General features: G+C 49.6%; 1 pseudogene; it reads left to right on the plus strand.

The window, feature by feature from the left end:
• Positions 1-8,316: 8,316 nt before the first annotated feature.
• On the plus strand, positions 8,317-11,645 carry LOC126931505 (prohibitin 1-like; annotated as a pseudogene).
• Positions 11,646-17,170: the final 5,525 nt, after the last annotated feature.

A 17,170-nucleotide genomic window follows, 5' to 3' on the forward strand; every position in this document is an offset into this window, starting at 1 on the left:
ATAGAGTTTCTTTGCTGAGCAGCAACAGTAGCCAAGAGAGACTGAATATAAACTTTTAAGTCTATTTTCTCAGGGTTTCTCCATCAGGAATGGTTTTAAACAGAAGAGCGCACGCCCCCGGCTTGCCTCTCCCTGGGGGAGGGGAGAAGGGTGGCTGATGGAGAACATTTTGTGTTCTCTTATCTTTCATCCTAGTGGAAAGGGATAAGCACCAGAATAGGAAAACAAAATATCTGGCTATTAATATACCCTAAGTCCTCCAGCACATGGATTGGGTTTGTTTATTTGTGAAAGGGAAGGATGCTTTTCTCTGACCTTCGTAAGCGCTCCTGCCAGCTGGGAGGGACCTGGCAGAGGGGGTGCCCTCCATAAGGTGAAGGGGCCAGGGGACCAGGGCCTAGCTTCCTAGGAAAAGAGAAAACCCTCAGACTTTTCTCAAGAAAAGTAGGTTTTCAGGATCAGCCTGCTTCAAGCCCCAGCCGTGTCATCCAGGAAAAAAAAAAAAGAGAGAGAAAGAGAGAGAGCAAGCAGGAGGATTTCTCACACAAGAGCCAGAGTGTCCCCACCTCCCCACCAGACGTGTATCTCTGTCACTCTGTTTGTACCTAACCTGGGGAACCAGAGAACTGGGCAGCCTTGCCAGAAGAAAGAACACACAGGTTCCTCAAGACACCCACTTATATGGCAGTGAGCAAGGCTAAAAAAGGAGTGCTCCCCTGCCCCAGAGGACAAAGGCTGGCAAGAGGAAGGCATGCAACACCGCCCAGCTCAGGCTCTGCACCGTCCTTCTGTTTTCCTCAGACCCTGTAAGTGGTTTGAACCAAGGAGTGCCCCAGGGTAGGTCATCGTTTTCTGAGCGGCTAGTTAATGATAAGCTTTCCACTGGGAAGGAGCCAGAAGGAAAGAGGCTTCCTCAGGGGGCAGGAGCAGGCAAGGCCTACAAACCCCACACCTGCTGTGTCATGTCAGAGGTGCCAGAGCACCCTTTGACTGCCTGAAGAGGTCTCGGCTTGCCACCCACCAAGGTCAGGTCGCCTCAGGTCCCCGGGGAGGTTTGACTAGCCAAGAGCCCCAGGCAGAGGCACCACGAGAGGAGAGCAGCATTGGCAGGGCCTGCCCTCTCCCAGAGCAAACAGGGACAAAGGTTGGTGTACTCATGGCTACCTCTCCCATCCTGCCTGTGCCTGCCCGCCACGCCAGATACTCCAGGTTGTCCTGGCATTGCTACATTAGGCAGGAATCTGTCATCTCTGCCTGCTGGGTCACTCATTACCCCAGATCCAATTCCCAGGCAGCGAAAGTTGGGGCATCAGAGCAGCAGAGAAGGCTTTGGCATTCGGGAGCTTTAAAACAGAAAAGCCGTCGTGTCTGTACCTGTTCAGTGGGGAGCCAAAGGTGTTTATTGTGCATGTTATGATGCTATCATGAAAGTATGCATGAGAGGAAATAATTTGTAAGCTTGCTCCCCTGCCTGTCTGGAAAAGTGGGGCCCTCTGTGTAAACCCCAGCTCTGCAGGCATTCTGAGAGCTTGAACGTTCCTTGTGACTATTTCTTATACATTTCACTGCCACTCCAGTGTGTTTGAATTTGTCTCTGCGCCAGCAGGTCGGAGTACCCATTGGGATTCTCTGTGAGAATTCAAACAAGTTGGAGGCTGCTGAGGTTGCCAAGTGCGACCAGGTCTGGCACAGACTTGGCATGAGAGAGAGCAGGAGCAAGAAGGCTTGGACATCATGAATCACTGAAGCCCTGGCCCATAGCCTTCTTGTTTGGGATTAGTATAGAAGTATTGTTTCTCCTTTTTTATACCTGACAATGGCCTTCAGCCGCTGAAATGATGATATTTATCGAGGTAGTAGTATACTAAGAACTCTGAATGGATGATCTCATTTATCTCCCACCTCAAACCTATGCTCAGAGATACAGATGAGGACCCATGCTCAGATACTTTGAGTAACATGCTTAAGGTGACCTCCGACATACATCTGCAGTTATTTTGTTTGTTTGTTTATTCGTTTGAGATGGAGTCTCTCTCTGTTGCCCAGGCTGGAAGGCAGTGGCGCAATCTCGGCTTGCTACAAACTCCGCCTCCCGGGTTCAAGCAATTCTCCTGGCTCAGCCTCCTGAGTAGCTGGGATTACAGGCACGCACCACCATGCCTGGCTAATTTTTGTATTTTTAGTGGCGACGGGGTTTCACCATGTTGACCAGGCTGGTCTCAAACTCCTGGCCTCAAGTGATCCACCCACCTCAGCTCCCAAAGTGCTGGGACTGCAAACATGAACCACCTTGCCTGGCCTCATCTGCAGATATGACTCGCTAGCACCCTATTCTGAAAGGAGAGGAAGAAAGAAGATGATGGCCGGGCGCGGTGGCTCAAGCCTGTAATCCCAGCACTTTGGGAGGCCGAGACGGGCGGATCACGAGGTCAGGAGATCGAAACCATCCTGGCTAACACGGTGAAACCCCGTCTCTATTAAGAAATAGAAAAAACTAGCCGGGCGAGGTGGCGGGCGCCTGTAGTCCCAGCTACTCGGGAGGCTGAGGCCGGAGAATGGCGTGAACCCGGGAGGCGGAGCTTGCAGTGAGCTGAGATCCGGCCACTGCACTCCAGCCTGGGCGACAGAGCGAGACTCCGTCTCAAAAAAAAAAAAAAAAAAAAAAAAAAAAAAAAAAAAAAAAAGAAAGAAGATGAGGATAAGTATTTCTGAGGGCTGTAGTTGTGTACTGGTTTCTTAGAAGCTAGGGCCCTCCTGATTTATATTCCATGGGGCCGTCTGAGGAAGTTGTTTAGCTTTTGAGGTGATAGATGAGGGCTGGGTCACTTCTGTTTGCAGAGCGTGGGCTGAAGGGTAAGTCAGGACATTTCTCCTCTGGTCCCCATCAGGGACTCACAGGCTGACTCCTGTGGCTGTGTTTATATCATCATTTTTAAGGCATCGGTACCAGCATAGCAGCTCTAAGCTCCCTCTTCCTTTTGCTGTCCTCCATGTGGAAAGAAGCCAAACAGGAGAACTTCCCCAACCATTTCCCCTCGGTGCAGCTGGTACCAGCTTGAAACCTAAGACACATAGCACTGCAGCCCGGCCGAAGCGTGGCTAATCTGTGTTTCTTTAGACACAGCAGGAAGCTGCTCTGTGGCCTGGTGTCAGGAACCATCTCAGGGCCCATGGCTGTTTTGCTTCCTTGGTTTGACCCCAAGGGGTCAGCTGGCAGGTGAAGCCCATCAATACTGACTCTGTAGACGGGGACTGTCAGTAGCAGCTTATGGAAGACAGGGAAGAGGATGTCTGGGATTTGAGTCTTTTACTCAGGGCCTTTTCTGGAAAAGCAGTCTCTTTGGAAAAGGAGGATGATAGATGTGTGGCCGTGAGAGGGAAGTGTCTGTCCAGTGCTGTGTCCCATCCCGACAGGTGGCCTCCAGTTGCCATCAGTGCCCTTCGCCATGCCTTCATCCTGGGGGTGGCCTGCAGTGTTGGTAGGGGACCCTGCCTTTCCTGGCCATCCCCATAGGCCACAGGCCCCTCCAGTCTGCTGCTCCTGCATGGTGCCCAGAGCCTGGTTCCACGCTGCCAGGCACCTCTGTCCGTCACATCGGCTGCACACATCAGCTCTGCCCCGCTCTGTGTTTCTGAATTATTCTCACTGGCAACCAGCACCAGCTCTGCCCTCCCAGTGTCCTGATATCCTCTGGTTAATAAGCAACTCACATAAAGACACCAAGAGCTGTTGCAAGTGGTAGAGAAAAGCCGCAGCTCTCTGAATACAGTCCAAGAAGCCCTGGACTTGGCCCAAGAACTTGGTGGCTGTTTCTGTTCTCTGCCCCTTGGTAGCCTTCCTCATGGGGTATAGAAGGGAGAGAAGCTTGAATCCTCACTGTGAGGCATAAAAGACTACAAGGCAGTGAGGGGCTTATTAGTCAACAAGAGACTCTTGTTGAAGCCGAGGACCCTTCCTGGAGGAGTCCTCTTTTCTAAAAGAAAACAAATTCCTGCCCTTTATTCTTTCTTATTTATTTTTTTTTTTTTTTTGGAGACGGAGTCTCGCTCTGTCGCCCAGGCTGGAGTGCAGTGGCCGGATCTCAGCTCACTGCAAGCTCCGCCTCCCGGGTCTACGCCATTCTCCTGCCTCAGCCTCCCGAGTAGCTGGGACTACAGGCGCCCGCCACCTCGCCCGGCTAGTTTTGTGTATTTTTTAGTAGAGACGGGGTTTCACCGTGTTAGCCAGGATGGTCTCGATCTCCTGACCTCGTGATCCGCCCGTCTCGGCCTCCCAAAGTGCTGGGATTACAGGCTTGAGCCACCGCGCCCGGCCTATTCTTTCAAATCTACTTCTAGAAAAGTCTTAGGGTTCCTGTTAATTCAAACACCCATCCCCCACCTTCCCTCTCTCCTGTCTCTGTGAGCAGCCTGGGTGGCACACTTCCTACCCACCCGCTCACTCCCTCCATCTCCTATCCTGTTTTATCCCCTGGGGTTTGGAGATGTCCCTGTGGAAGGGGACAGTGGGGAGTGTGTGCCAGATCTCCCCCGCCCATTGTCACCTTGGTCTGAATCCAACCCCACAAGGGGAGCTGGAGCCATCTCCCTGGGCCTGCCCATTGTCAAGGTCCTGGTCACCTTTGAAGCCTCCTGCAGGGATCCCCAGTGCCAATGGAGCCTTTTCCGAAGCCCAGTAGCATGACATTTTAGACTTGGAAATCCCTAGACAAATAAATCTCACTTAATCCTCACCAAGTTGGCCCCCAGTGGAGACAATTGCTTAGCCAAGTTTATCAGGTACCACTAGTTCTTGCAGCAAACATTCCTTCTGTTCCAGGCATTGTGCTCGGGTTGGCAATACAGGATAAACAAGACAAGGTCCCTGTCCTTGCTGAGCAACCAGACCATCAGAAGAGACACACATAAAACAGAGGGGCCTGCTCATTTTGCATGCCTCGTACCCAACATTTCTCCACTCTCCCAGGCTCTCTAAGTCCCTATCTCTTGCCATTTCCCAGCTCTGTAATGTAAATGGTTTACTGTATGCCTCAGGCTCCTCATCTGTAAAATGGGGTTATTAATAGTATACCTCGCCCGGGGGCGGTGGCTCATGCCTGTAATCTCAGCACTTTGGGAGGCAGAGGTGGGCAGATCATGAGGTCAGGAGTTGGAGACCAGCCTGACCAACATGGTGAAACCCCATCTCTACTAAAAATACAAAAATTAACTGGGCATGGTGGCGCGTGCCTGTAATCCCAGCTACTCAGGAGGCTGAGGCAAGAGAATCACTTGAACCCAGGAGGCAGAGGTTGCAGTGAGTCAAGATCATGCTACTACACTCCAGCATGGGCAACAGAGCGAGACTCCATCCGAAAAAAAATAAAAATAATAGTATCTACCTCATAGAAGCGCTGTGAGGATTTAATGAGATACTGTATTTTAAGGCACATAGTGCCTGGTGAGTAGGGCTAAGTCAGCATTGGCTGCTGTTATTTTCTCCTGAGGATAATATTTGCCAGGGAGAGCAGTGGAATCAGGCAGAACTAGACTGCAATCCTGTTTCCCCACACATTAACAACTGTATTCTTTTGGGCAAAACAATCTCTCAGCATCAGCATCGTAGGTAAAGACAAACTACTTCATAGGAATAAATTCAGGCCGGCCAATCACGGTGGCTCACACCTGTAATCCCAGCACTTTGGGAAGCTGAGGCGATTGGATCACTTGAGGTCAGGAGTTTGAGATGAAGCTGGCCAACATGGTGAAACCCCGTCTCTACTAAAAATACAAAAATTTGCCGGATGTGGTGGCACATTCCTGTAATCCCAGCTACTTGGGAGACTGAGGTAGAAGAATTGCTTGAACCCGGGAGGCGGAGGCTTCAGTGAGCCGAGATTGTGCCACAGCACTCCAGCCTGGGTGACAGAGCGAGACCCTATCTCGAAACAAACCAAACCAAACAAACAAGCAAAAAAGAAGAAATTCAGGTTGAGCACATTGGCTCACACCTATAGTCCCAGTACTTTGAGAAGCTGAGGCAGGGGGATCGATTGAGCCCAGGAGTTTGAGACCAGCCTAGGCAACATGGTGAAACCTCATCTCTAAAAAAAGTACAAAAATTAGCTGGGCATGGTGGTGAGTGCCTGTAGTCCCATCTACTCGGGAGGCTGAGGCAGGAGGATCACTTGAATCCAGGAGGCAGAGGGTTGCAGTGAGCCGAGATTGTGCCTCTGCACTCCAGCCTCAGCAACAGAGCAAGACTCTGTCTCACACAAAAAAAATAGACCAGGCGCGGTGGCTCACGCCTGTAATCCCAGCACTTTGGGAGGCCAAGGCGGGCGGATCACGAGGTCAGGAGATTGAGACCATCCTGGCTAACACGGCAAACCCCCGTCTCTACTAAAAAATACAAAAAATTAGCCGGGGGAGGTGGCGGGCACCTGTAGCCCCACTACTCAGAAGGCTGAGGCAGGAGAATGGCATGAACCCGGGAGACGGAGCTTGCAGTGAGCCAAGATCGTGCCACTGCACTACAGCCTGGGCCACACAGCGAGACTCCGCCTCAAAAAAAAAAAAAAAGGAATAAATTCAGGCCAAGTGTGGTGGCCTGAACTCAGGAGTTCAAAACCAGTCTGGGCAACATAGCAAGACCTCATCTCTACTAAAAAAAAAAAAAAAAATTAGCTGAGTGTGATGGTGTGTACCTATGGTACCAGCTACTTGGGAGGCTGAGGTGGGAGGATCACCTGAGTCTGGGAGGTTGAGGCTGCAGCCGTGATTGTGCCACTACAGCCTGGGCAACAGAGTAAGACCCTGTCTCAAAAAAAAAGAAAAAAGGAAAAACAGAATACATTCGCTGTTCTATGTGAATATGTGAAAGTACCAAACACATAGCAAAAGCTCAGTGCATGCAGCCTCCTGGGACTTTTTGAGGCTCTGAGGACCCAAGCCACCAGGAAAGCAGAGGAGACTCAGAATCCAGTGCCCCCCCAAGTTAGTCCCAGAAGGTGGACCCTCCCTGATTCGGTCTTCATTCTCCCAGAGAAGTGTGTTCGTGATCAACTGTGTCCCCTCCCTCTGTCCTTTGTGCCTCTGTACTAAGTACCAGGAGGCCCTCGTCCTGTCCACACTCAGCCATCGCTCTGCCGGAGATACACATGCAGCTCCTCTAATCTTTCCCCGCAGCTCAGCCACCCCACTCCCCTCACCCCCATTCCATCTCTTGTTCCCCTTGCTCCTTAATCAAATTAAGGGAAAGAAGAGGATTTAGATAGGGTTGCTAAATATATTTCTGTTCAGGGGAGGGAGAAAAAGAGAAGAGTTTGGAGGAGGAGATAGAGTGTGAAATTCCTTAATGGAATGTGCTCTGAGAGCCTACTTTCTCCAGAATAAGCCATGCAATCACCTATCTGGATAGAGTTTTCTCTTTGGCAAAGTGCTTTCACATACATTATCTCATTAAGATATGGGCCGGGGTGGCAGAGTGCCCACTCCCCGGAAAGGTCTGCCGAGGCCATTGGGCCTCGTGAGTTGGCCTGACCCTGGTCTATATATTTCACAGGACACCCTGGCCCCAAAGGGGTGACTCGGCTTTCTGTGGAGCTTGACACCAGCAGCCGGGCCGCTCACGTCTGGAGGTCACGGTTTCCCTCTGTGTGTTCTCCCGCCAGCAGATTCTAGATCTTTTTTAAAGTTTTACTTTTGAAAAACCAGAAGAGTGCTTATTTTAGAAATCTTTGAAAATACATTAAAGAATAAAGGACAAGAATCATTCATAATCTACAATTTAACTACTGGTAGTATTTGGGGCAAAACAATCTCTTTGTTTTTGAAATATACGCATATATTCATGCACATGTATGTAGGTTGGAAGATGGGGTTATAGGCACACACATTGTATCTTGCTTTTCTATTTAATTCATTATTTTTGTGTTCCAGTTCATAAAAAATTCTTCTGAAATGTTATTTTAAAATAGCATGAATTGGCCGGGCGTGGTGGCTCAAGCCTGTAATCCCAGCACTTTGGGAGGCTGAGACGGGTGGATCACGAGGTCAGGAGATCAAGACCATCCTGGCTAACACGGTGAAACCCCGTCTCTACTAAAAAAATACAAAAAACTAGCCGGGCGAGGTGGCGGGCGCCTGTAGTCCCAGCTACTCAGGAGGCTGAGGCAGGAGAATGGCAGGAACCCGGGAGGCGGAGCTTGCAGTGAGCTGAGATCTGGCCACTGCACTCCAGCCTGGGCGACAGAGCGAGACTCCGTCTCAAAATAAAATAAAATAAAATAAAATAAAATAAAATAGCATGAATTACAAGGGCCGGGCACAGTAGCTCATCTCCATAATCCTAGCACTTTGGGAGGCCAAGGCGGGCAGATCACCTGAGGTCAGGAGTTCAAGACCAGCCTGGACAACATGGTGAAACCCCGTCTCTACTAAAAATATAAAAATTAGCCAGGCGTGGTGGCATGTGCCTGTAGTTCCACCTACTTGGTAGGCTGAAGCAGGAGAATCGCTTATACCCGAGAGGCAGAGTTGCAGTGAGCCAAGATTGTGGCACTGCACTCCAGCCTGGGCAACAGAATGAGACTGTCTCAAAAAAAAAAAAAAAAATTACCTGGGCATGGTGGCACACGCCTGTAATTCCACCTACTTGGGATGCTGAGGCACAAGAATCACTTGAACTAGGGAGGTAGAGGTTGTAGTGAGCCGAGATCATGCCACTGCACTCCAGCCTGGGTGACTGAGTGAGATTCTGTCTCAAAAAAAAAAAAAAAAAAAAAAAGCACGAACTGGGATATTTGTCATTATCAAAAATTATACATGTCCATTGCTTGCTTGCTTGCTTTTTTTTTTTTTTGAGACGGAGTTTTGCTCTTGTCGCCCAACTGGAGTGCAATGGCGCGATCTCAGCTCACTGCAACCTCCACTTCTCAGGTTCAAGTGATTCTCCTGCCTCAGACTCCCAAGTAGCATTGAGCACCTGGCCCAATGACTTTTTTTTTTTGGAAACAATGTCTTGCTCTAATCCTCATTAGAATCATTCCTAGAAGTGAAATTACTGAGTCATTCTTTTTAAAGTATCAGTCCAGGTTATCACGTGACTTTCCAGAAAGCCACACCTGCCACCATGCCCAGCTAATTTTTATATTTTTTAGTAGAGACACGGTTTCATCATGTTGGCCAGACTGGTCTCAAACTCCTGACCTCAGGTGATCCACCCGCCTCGGCCTCCCAAAGTGCTGGGATTACAGGTGCAAGCCACCGTGCCTGGCCACATGTCCATTATTAAATAATCATTGCTCATATTTATCTACCCTTTTTTGTTGTTGTTGTTTTGAGACAGGGTCAAGTGTAGTGGCATGGTCACAGCTCATTGGAGCCTCAACCTCCTGGGTTCAAGTGATTCTCCTGCCTCAGCCTCCCGAGTAGCTGGGACCACAGACATACACCACCACACCCAGATAATTTTGGTATTTTTTTGCAGAGACAGGGTTTTGCCATGTTGCCCAGGCTGGTATTGAACTCCTGGCCTCAAGCAATTTGCCCACCTCAGCCGCCCAAAGTGCTAGGATTACAGGCATGAACCACCATGCCCAGCCTTACCTAGTTGTATAATAAACCAGGAACTCTCTGCTAAGCAGTTTACATAGATTATCACGTGTGATTCTCACAGCAACCCTCCAAGGTAGATCTCCTGGCTTCAAGTGACCTCCCCCCTCAGCCTCTCAAGTGCTGAGATTACAGGCGTGAGCCAGCACACCTGGCCCAATTTTTTTTTTTTGGAAACAATGTCTTGCTCTGCCCAGGCTAAAGTGCAGTGGTGCAGTCACGGCTCACTGCAGCCTCAAGCTCCTGGGCTCAGTCTTCTCACCCTTAGCCTCCTGAGTGGCTGGGACTACAGATGTGTGCTAACATGCTCGGAAGTCTAATTTTTTGTACAGACAGAGTCCCACCATGTTGCCTAGACTAGTCTCAAACTCGTGGGTTCAAGCAATCCTCCCACCTTAGCCTCCCAAAATGCTGGGGTTACAGCCCCAATGACCATTTTTAATGACTCCATAGTAGTCTCCAGTATGGACTTAGTGTGATGAACAGTTAAAGTTGTTGGACATTTAAGGTTTTTTCTTTTGCTATGATCATGAAGTAATGAGCATTTTTGCATAAAACATCTTTGTTCTTATCTCTTGTCATTTCTTTTTTTTTTTTTTTTTTTTTGAGACTGAGTTTCATTCTTGTTGCCCAGGCTGGAGTGCAATGGCATGATCTCAGCTCACCACAACCTCTGCCTCCCGAGTTCAAGCGATTATCCTGCCTCAGCCTCCCGAGTAGCTGGGATTACAGGCATGTGCCACCATGCCGGGCTAATTTTGTATCTTTAGTAGAGACGGGGTTTCTCCATGTTGGTCAGGCTGGTCTCGAACTCCTGACCTCGGGTGATCTGCCCACCTCAGCCTCCCAAGGTGCTGGGATTACAGGCATGAACCACTGCGCCCGGCTTGTCATTTCATTAGAATCATTCCTATAAGTGAAATTACTGAGTCATTCTTTTTAAAGTATCATTACGGGTTATCAAGTGACTTTCCAGAAAGCCAGCACACAATCCCACCAGCACGTGGAAGAGAAGGCCCTGTTTAAAAACAATTCCGAGAGGAGCGCATGCATAGTATGCGTGGTTGGGGAAGTCATGTGGTCGTCAGAGTGGAAGCAGGAGTGAGAGGGTCCAGCAGAAGAAAACATGGCTGCCAAAGTGTTTGAGTCCATTGGCAAGTTTGGTCTGGCCTTAGCTGTTACAGGAGGCATGGTGAACTCTGCCTCATATAATGTGGATGCTTGGCACAGAGCTGTCATCTTGGACCGGTTCCATGGAGTACAGGACATTGTGGTAGGGAAAGGGACTCACTTTCTCATCCCATGGATACAGAAACCAATTATCTTTGACCGCCGTTCTCGACCACGTCATGTGCCAGTCATCACTGGTAGCAAAGATTTACAGAATGTCAACTTCACACTGCGCATCCTCTTCCCGCCAGTCACTAGCCAGCTTCCTCGAATCTTCACCAGCATCGGAGAGGACTATGATGAGCGTGTGCTGCCGTCCATCACGACCGAGATCTTCAAGTCAGTGGTGGCTCGCTTTGATGCTGGAGAACTCATCACCCAGAGAGAGCTGGTCTCCAGGCAGGTGAGCGACGATCTTACAGAGTGAGCAGCCACCTTTGGGCTCATCCTGGATGACATGTCCTTGACACATCTGACCTTCGGGAAGGAGTTCACAGAAGCGGTGAAGCCAAACAGGTGGCTCAGCAGGAAGCAGAGAGGGCCAGATTTGTGGTGGAAAAGGCTGAGCAGCAGAAAAAGGCAGCCATCATCCCTGCTGAGGGCGACTCCAAGGCAGCTGAGCTGATTGCCAACTCACTGGCTACCGCAGGGGATGGCCTGATCGAGCTGCGCAAGCTGGAAGCCGCGGAGGACATTGCATACCAGCTCTCACGTTCTCGGAACATCACCTACCTGCCGGTGGGGCAGCCCGTGCTCCTCCAGCTGCCCCAGTGAGGGCCCACCCTGCCTGCACCTCCGTGGGTTGACTGGGCCATAGCCCCGATGATTCTTAACACCGCCTTCCTTCTGCCCCCACCCCAGAAATCACTGTGAAATTTCATGATTGGGCCGGGCGCGGTGGCTCAAGCCTGTAATCCCAGCACTTTGGGAGGCCGAGGCGGGCGGATCACAAGGTCAGGAGATCGAGACCACAGTGAAACCCCGTCTCTACTAAAAATACAAAAAATTAGCCGGGCGAGGCGGCGGGCGCCTATAGTCCTAGCTACTCAGGAGGCTGAGGCAGGAGAATGGCGTGAACCCAGGAGGCGGAGCTTGCAGTGAGCCGAGATCGCGCCACTGCACTCCAGCCTGGGCAACAGCGTGAGACTCCGTCTCAAAAAAAAAAAAAAAAAAAAAAAAAAAGAAATTTCATGATTGGCTTAAAGTGAAGGAAATAAAGGTAAAATCACTTCAGAAAAAAAAAAAATTCCATTTGATAGATGGGAATCCTATCTCTTTGAGTTGATTTACATTTTTTTGATTACTAGTGGGGTTGAGTTTTTTTTTTTTTGTTTTTTTTTTTTTGTTTTTTTTTTTTGAGATGGAGTCTCGCTCTGTCGCCCGGGCTGGAGTGCAGTGGCCGGATCTCAGCTCACTGCAAGCTCCACCTCCCGGGTTTATGCCATTCTCCTGCCTCAGCCTCCGAAGTAGCTGGGACTACAGGCGCCCGCCACCTCGCCCGGCTAGCTTTTTGTATTTTTTTTTTTAGTAGAGACAGGGTTTCACCGTGTTAGCCAGGATGGTCTCGATCTCCTGACCTCGTGATCCGCCCGTCTCGGCCTCCCAAAGTGCTGGGATTACAGGCTTGAGCCACTGCGCCCGGCCGGGGTTGAATTTTTATTTCATGCATGTATTAGGCAGTTGTAGATCCATGAGTAATTATCACAGAGAGCAATGTCATCATTCCTGTTAGCACTTGTGTGTGTGTGTATGTGTGTGTGTGTGCGTGTGTTGATTTTTAGTTTCTCTGTTTTTATTTTCTTTTGAGATGGAGTCTTGCTCTGTCACCCAAGTTGGAATGCAGTGGCATAATCTTGGCTCACTGCAGCCTCCACCTTCCAGGTTCAAGCAATTCTCCTGCCTCAGCCTCCTAAGTAGCTGGGATTACAGGGATACGCCACCACACCCAGCTAATTTTTGTATTTTTAGTAGAGATGGTGTTTTGCCACATTGTCTGGGCTGGTCTTGAACTCCTGACCTCAGGTGGTCCGCCCACCTCGGCCTCCCAAAGTGCTGGGATTACAGGGATGAGTCACCACACCCAGTCCTAAGTTTCAGTCTGGATGAGGCTACTTTAGGGGTGCATCATGGAGGGGAAGAACGTTTTCAGATTCAGCATTTCCCGCAGAACCTTAGTCTTAATGAGGACTGTGTCCCTGTGGCACCTCCTTCCTCCCTCTCACCCGAAACCACACTGTGTGGCTCTTGCAGAATTGCCCCACCTCAGAGGAGAGGTCAGAGATTGAGATTTTCCTTAAACGGAAGCTCAAATGTGCACTGTCAGGCTGTCCTGGAGATAGTACAGTTTTATTCAGGAAGTACCAAGCCAAGCCAGCCAGCCCATGCCCTCTGCTTTCTCTTCTCAGGACACTTACATTCCTTTTTTCTCAGGGGAAGTGAGAGTGGGACGGGGGCCAGAAGAAGAAACTCGCTTCCCCATGAGGCCTGTAGCGGAGGCAGCATGGACTTCCCTGCTGAGCTTCTGACTGGGCTCCCCTGACTGAGGAGCCCTGGGGTCCTTGGAGCCAGCGAGGAATGCACTTTCATCTCCAGGAGGTTACACAATCACCTTCGTGTGCCTGGAGCATCGGGAGGGCAGAAGGTGTAGCCCTCGAGCTGAGGAGAAGCAGGTGCTGGCTGGTTAGTCACTGCACCCTCACTGCTGGCCCCAGCTGCCATCCGGATGGACGGTGCCTACTCCTTTGGGGTGGGGCTCCTGCCCCACTGCACTGCAGTTACCCCGTCCTGCCAGCTGCTCCAGGAACACTGAATGCATCCTTCCCAGGCTTCCCATCAGCTTGCACCTCTCCCTGTCACTGAAGAACTTGGTACTCTCCCTTCTAGGGACTCTCTCCCAGGCCAAACTCACTCCCATTTCCCTGCTTCCTCCACTTAAGATCTTTCTTTCTCTTGGATCTTTGGCCCATATACTGGACATTCAGTTCTGTTGCCCAGGATGGAGTACAGTGGTGTGATCTCAGCTCACTGCAGCCTCCATCTCGTGGGTTCAAGCTATTCTCATGCCTCAGCCTCCCAAGTAGCTGGGATTACAGGCATGCACCACACCTGTCTAATTTTTGTATTTTTAGTAGACACAGGGTTTCGCATTGTTTGCGAAGCGGGTCTTGAACTCCTGGCCCCAGGTGATCCACCCGCTTCAGCCTTCTAAAGTGCTGGGATTACAGGCGTGAGCCACCGTGCCTGGCCTGGACATTCAGTTCTATCAGATCTTCCCTGAGTGGAAGCGGAGGGCACTTCAAATCCCTGCAGGTTGGGAAAATGGAGAAGGTGGAAGCCGGCCTCAGGAATGGACAGGAGAACATTTCCTCAGCCCTTGGACTCCTGAGTGTCTTACAGCAGGATTGTGTTTTCAACTGTCCTCTACTGAGTCCCCTTTCAGAAGGCCCCCTTCTGTTCTTGTGGGGTGTCTCAGCCCAAGATGGGGTGGGGCGGGGTGGGTGTTCCACTCCATGAAAAGGTTGGCCATTTGAAGGAACGGGAATGATGAGGTGTGGCAGGAAGCTAAAGGTGGCCCTCCACTTTTGCTGACAGAGCTTCAGTGGCCTCAAAGACAAGCATCAGCTGGGCATGGTGACTCACGCCTGTAATCCCAGCACTTTGGGAGGCCAAGGTGGGTGGATCACCAGGTCAGGAGTTCCAGACCAACCTGATCAACTTGGTGAAACCCTGTCTCTACTAAAAATACAAAAATTAGATGGGCGTGGTGGCACATGCCTGTAATCCTAGCTACTCAGGAGGCTGAGGCAGGAGAATCACTTGAACCTGGGAGGAGGAGGTTGCACTGAGCCGAGATCACGTGACTGCACTACAGCCTGGGCAACATGAGTGAAATTCCATCTCAAAAAAAAAAAAACAAAAAACAAAAATAAACAAGCATCCAAGGACATTTGCCGGGTAGAGAAGCAGCTAGGGTTAGAGAAACAGATGTAGAAGCCCTTTTAGGGTCAGAACGAGATAAAGGTGGCCTGCAGGCCCACGTGAGTGAGCACCCACGGTGCTGTTCAATTCAGCGGCAGGGCTACAACAGACCTGAGACCCCAGGAAGGCTTCACAGAGACAGCTACTCAAGGTGGGCCTTGAAGGCAAGATGTAAGACAAGAACGGTGGCCTTGCAGAAACAGACATTCCCTCAAGGGGGTGAGAAGCAGGCAACACCACAGAGGTGAGAAGGCAGCTGGCGCATTTGGGAATAGCCAGATCGTTCTAGCTGCTATGGAACACATGTATAGGGTATGCACCAAGCAGGGCTTCACCAGAGAAACAGAACCAGTAGGAGATGGAGCTATGTGGCAAGAGATTTACTGCAAAGAATTGGCTTATTCGTGATTGTAGGGGCTGGCTAGGAAAATTCTCAATTCTTGAAGCAGGCCGTTAGGAAGGGCAGACTCAAAACTCAGCCAGGACCTGAAGCTGCCATTTCTTCTTTGGGGATTTCTTCTTTGGGGAAGCCTCCGCCTTGTTCTTAAAGTCATTCAACTAATTGGATCAGGCCCACCCAGGGCATCTCAAATCATTAACTTGAAGTCAACTTTTCGTTATTATTTTTTTAGACAAAGTCTTGCCCTGTCACCTAGGCTGGAGTGCAGTGGCACAATCATGTCTCACTGCAACCTCAATCTCCTGGCCTCAAATGATCCTTCCACCTCAGCCTCCTGAGTAGCTGGATTACAGGTGCACACCACCACACCTGGCTAATTCTTGTATTTTTTGTAGAAATGGGGTTTCACCATGTTGCTCAGGTTGATCTCCAACTCCTGGGCTCAAGTGATCTTCCTGCCTCGGCCTCCCAAAGTGCTGGGATTACAGGTGTGAGCCACTGTGCTCAGCCTAACATCAACTGATTATGAACATTAATCACATCTACAAAATACCTACACAGCAACAACTAAAGTAGCATTTGATTGAATAACCGGAGACTATAGCCTAGCCAAGTTGACAAAAAACTGACCATCACAAGTACCAATCAGAAAGGACAGAGGAAAGAGAGAATGGGATCAACAGTGTTTTCCAAAACATGAAATCCTGCTTCTAGAGGTCTGTGAGAAGATGGCACACTGGGTGACTGTTGGAGATACAGGAGCTTGGTGTTAAGATAACACTGAGTTGAGAAAGGAAAAGCTAACTCCTGCCCTCTCTCAGCCCTTCTGATTAACTGAGAGAATGTCCCAGTTTGGTGCTGGCTTGATTTTTTTAACATCTCTAAACTTGTTGATAACCTCCCTTTTTTAGCAAAATGAGCGGAATCTGGTAGTCACCAGTGTTGGACAGTATTTATTTTATTTATTATTATTATTATTATTATTATTTGTTTGAGACAGAGTCTCACTCTGTCACCCAGGCTGAAGTGCAGTGGCGTGATCTCGGCTCACTGCAAGCTCTTCCTTCCAGATTCACTCCATTCTCCTGCCTCAGCCTCCTGAGTAGCTGGGACTACAGGTGCCCGCCACCTCTCCCAGCTAGTTTTTTGTATTTTTTAGTAGAGACCGGGTTTCACTGTGTTAGCCAGGATGGTCTCCATCTCCTGACCTCATGATCCGCCCGCCTCAGCCTCCCAAAGTGCTGGGATTACAGGCGACAGTATTTATTAATAAGAACATTTTCATTGTATTTATTTATGTATTTATTTATTTACTTTCACAATTATTTTCTACATATGGCAAGTAATCTTGGTTTTCTTTTTTTCATAATTAAATATTTCCTTTTAAAATATATTTATGGAGGCCAGGCGCGGTGGCTCAAGCCTGTAATCCCAGCACTTTGGGAGGCCGAGACGGGTGGATCGCGAGGTCAGGAAATTGAGACCATCCTGGCTAACACGATGAAACCCCGTCTCTACTAAAAAATACAAAAAACTAGCTGGGCATGGTGGCGGCGCCTGTAGTCCCAGCTACTCGGGAGGCTGAGGCAGGAGAATGGCGGGAACCCGGGAGGCGGAGCCTGCAGTGAGCTGAGATCCGGCCACTGCACTCCAGCCTGGGTGACAGAGCGAGACTCCGTCTCAAAAAAAAAAAAAAAAAAATATATATATATATATATATTTATGGCCAGGCATGGTGGCTCACGCCTATAGTCCCATTACTTTGGGAGTCCGAGCCTGGTGGATCACCTGAGGTCATGAATTCGAGACCGGCCTGGTCAACATACCGAAACCCCATCTCTACAAAAATACAAAAATTAGACAGGTGTGGTGGTGCTCACCTGTAATCCCAGCTACTCAGAAGGCTGAGGCAGGAGAATTGCTTGAACCTAGGAGGTGGAGTTTGCAGTGAGCCAAGATCATGCCATTGCATTCCAGGCTGGGAACAGAGCAAGACTCTGTTTCAAAAAATATATATAAATAAATAAA

Source organism: Macaca thibetana, chromosome 11, assembly GCF_024542745.1.
Source record: "Macaca thibetana thibetana isolate TM-01 chromosome 11, ASM2454274v1, whole genome shotgun sequence".
In the NCBI taxonomy this organism is placed as follows: domain Eukaryota; kingdom Metazoa; phylum Chordata; class Mammalia; order Primates; family Cercopithecidae; genus Macaca; species Macaca thibetana.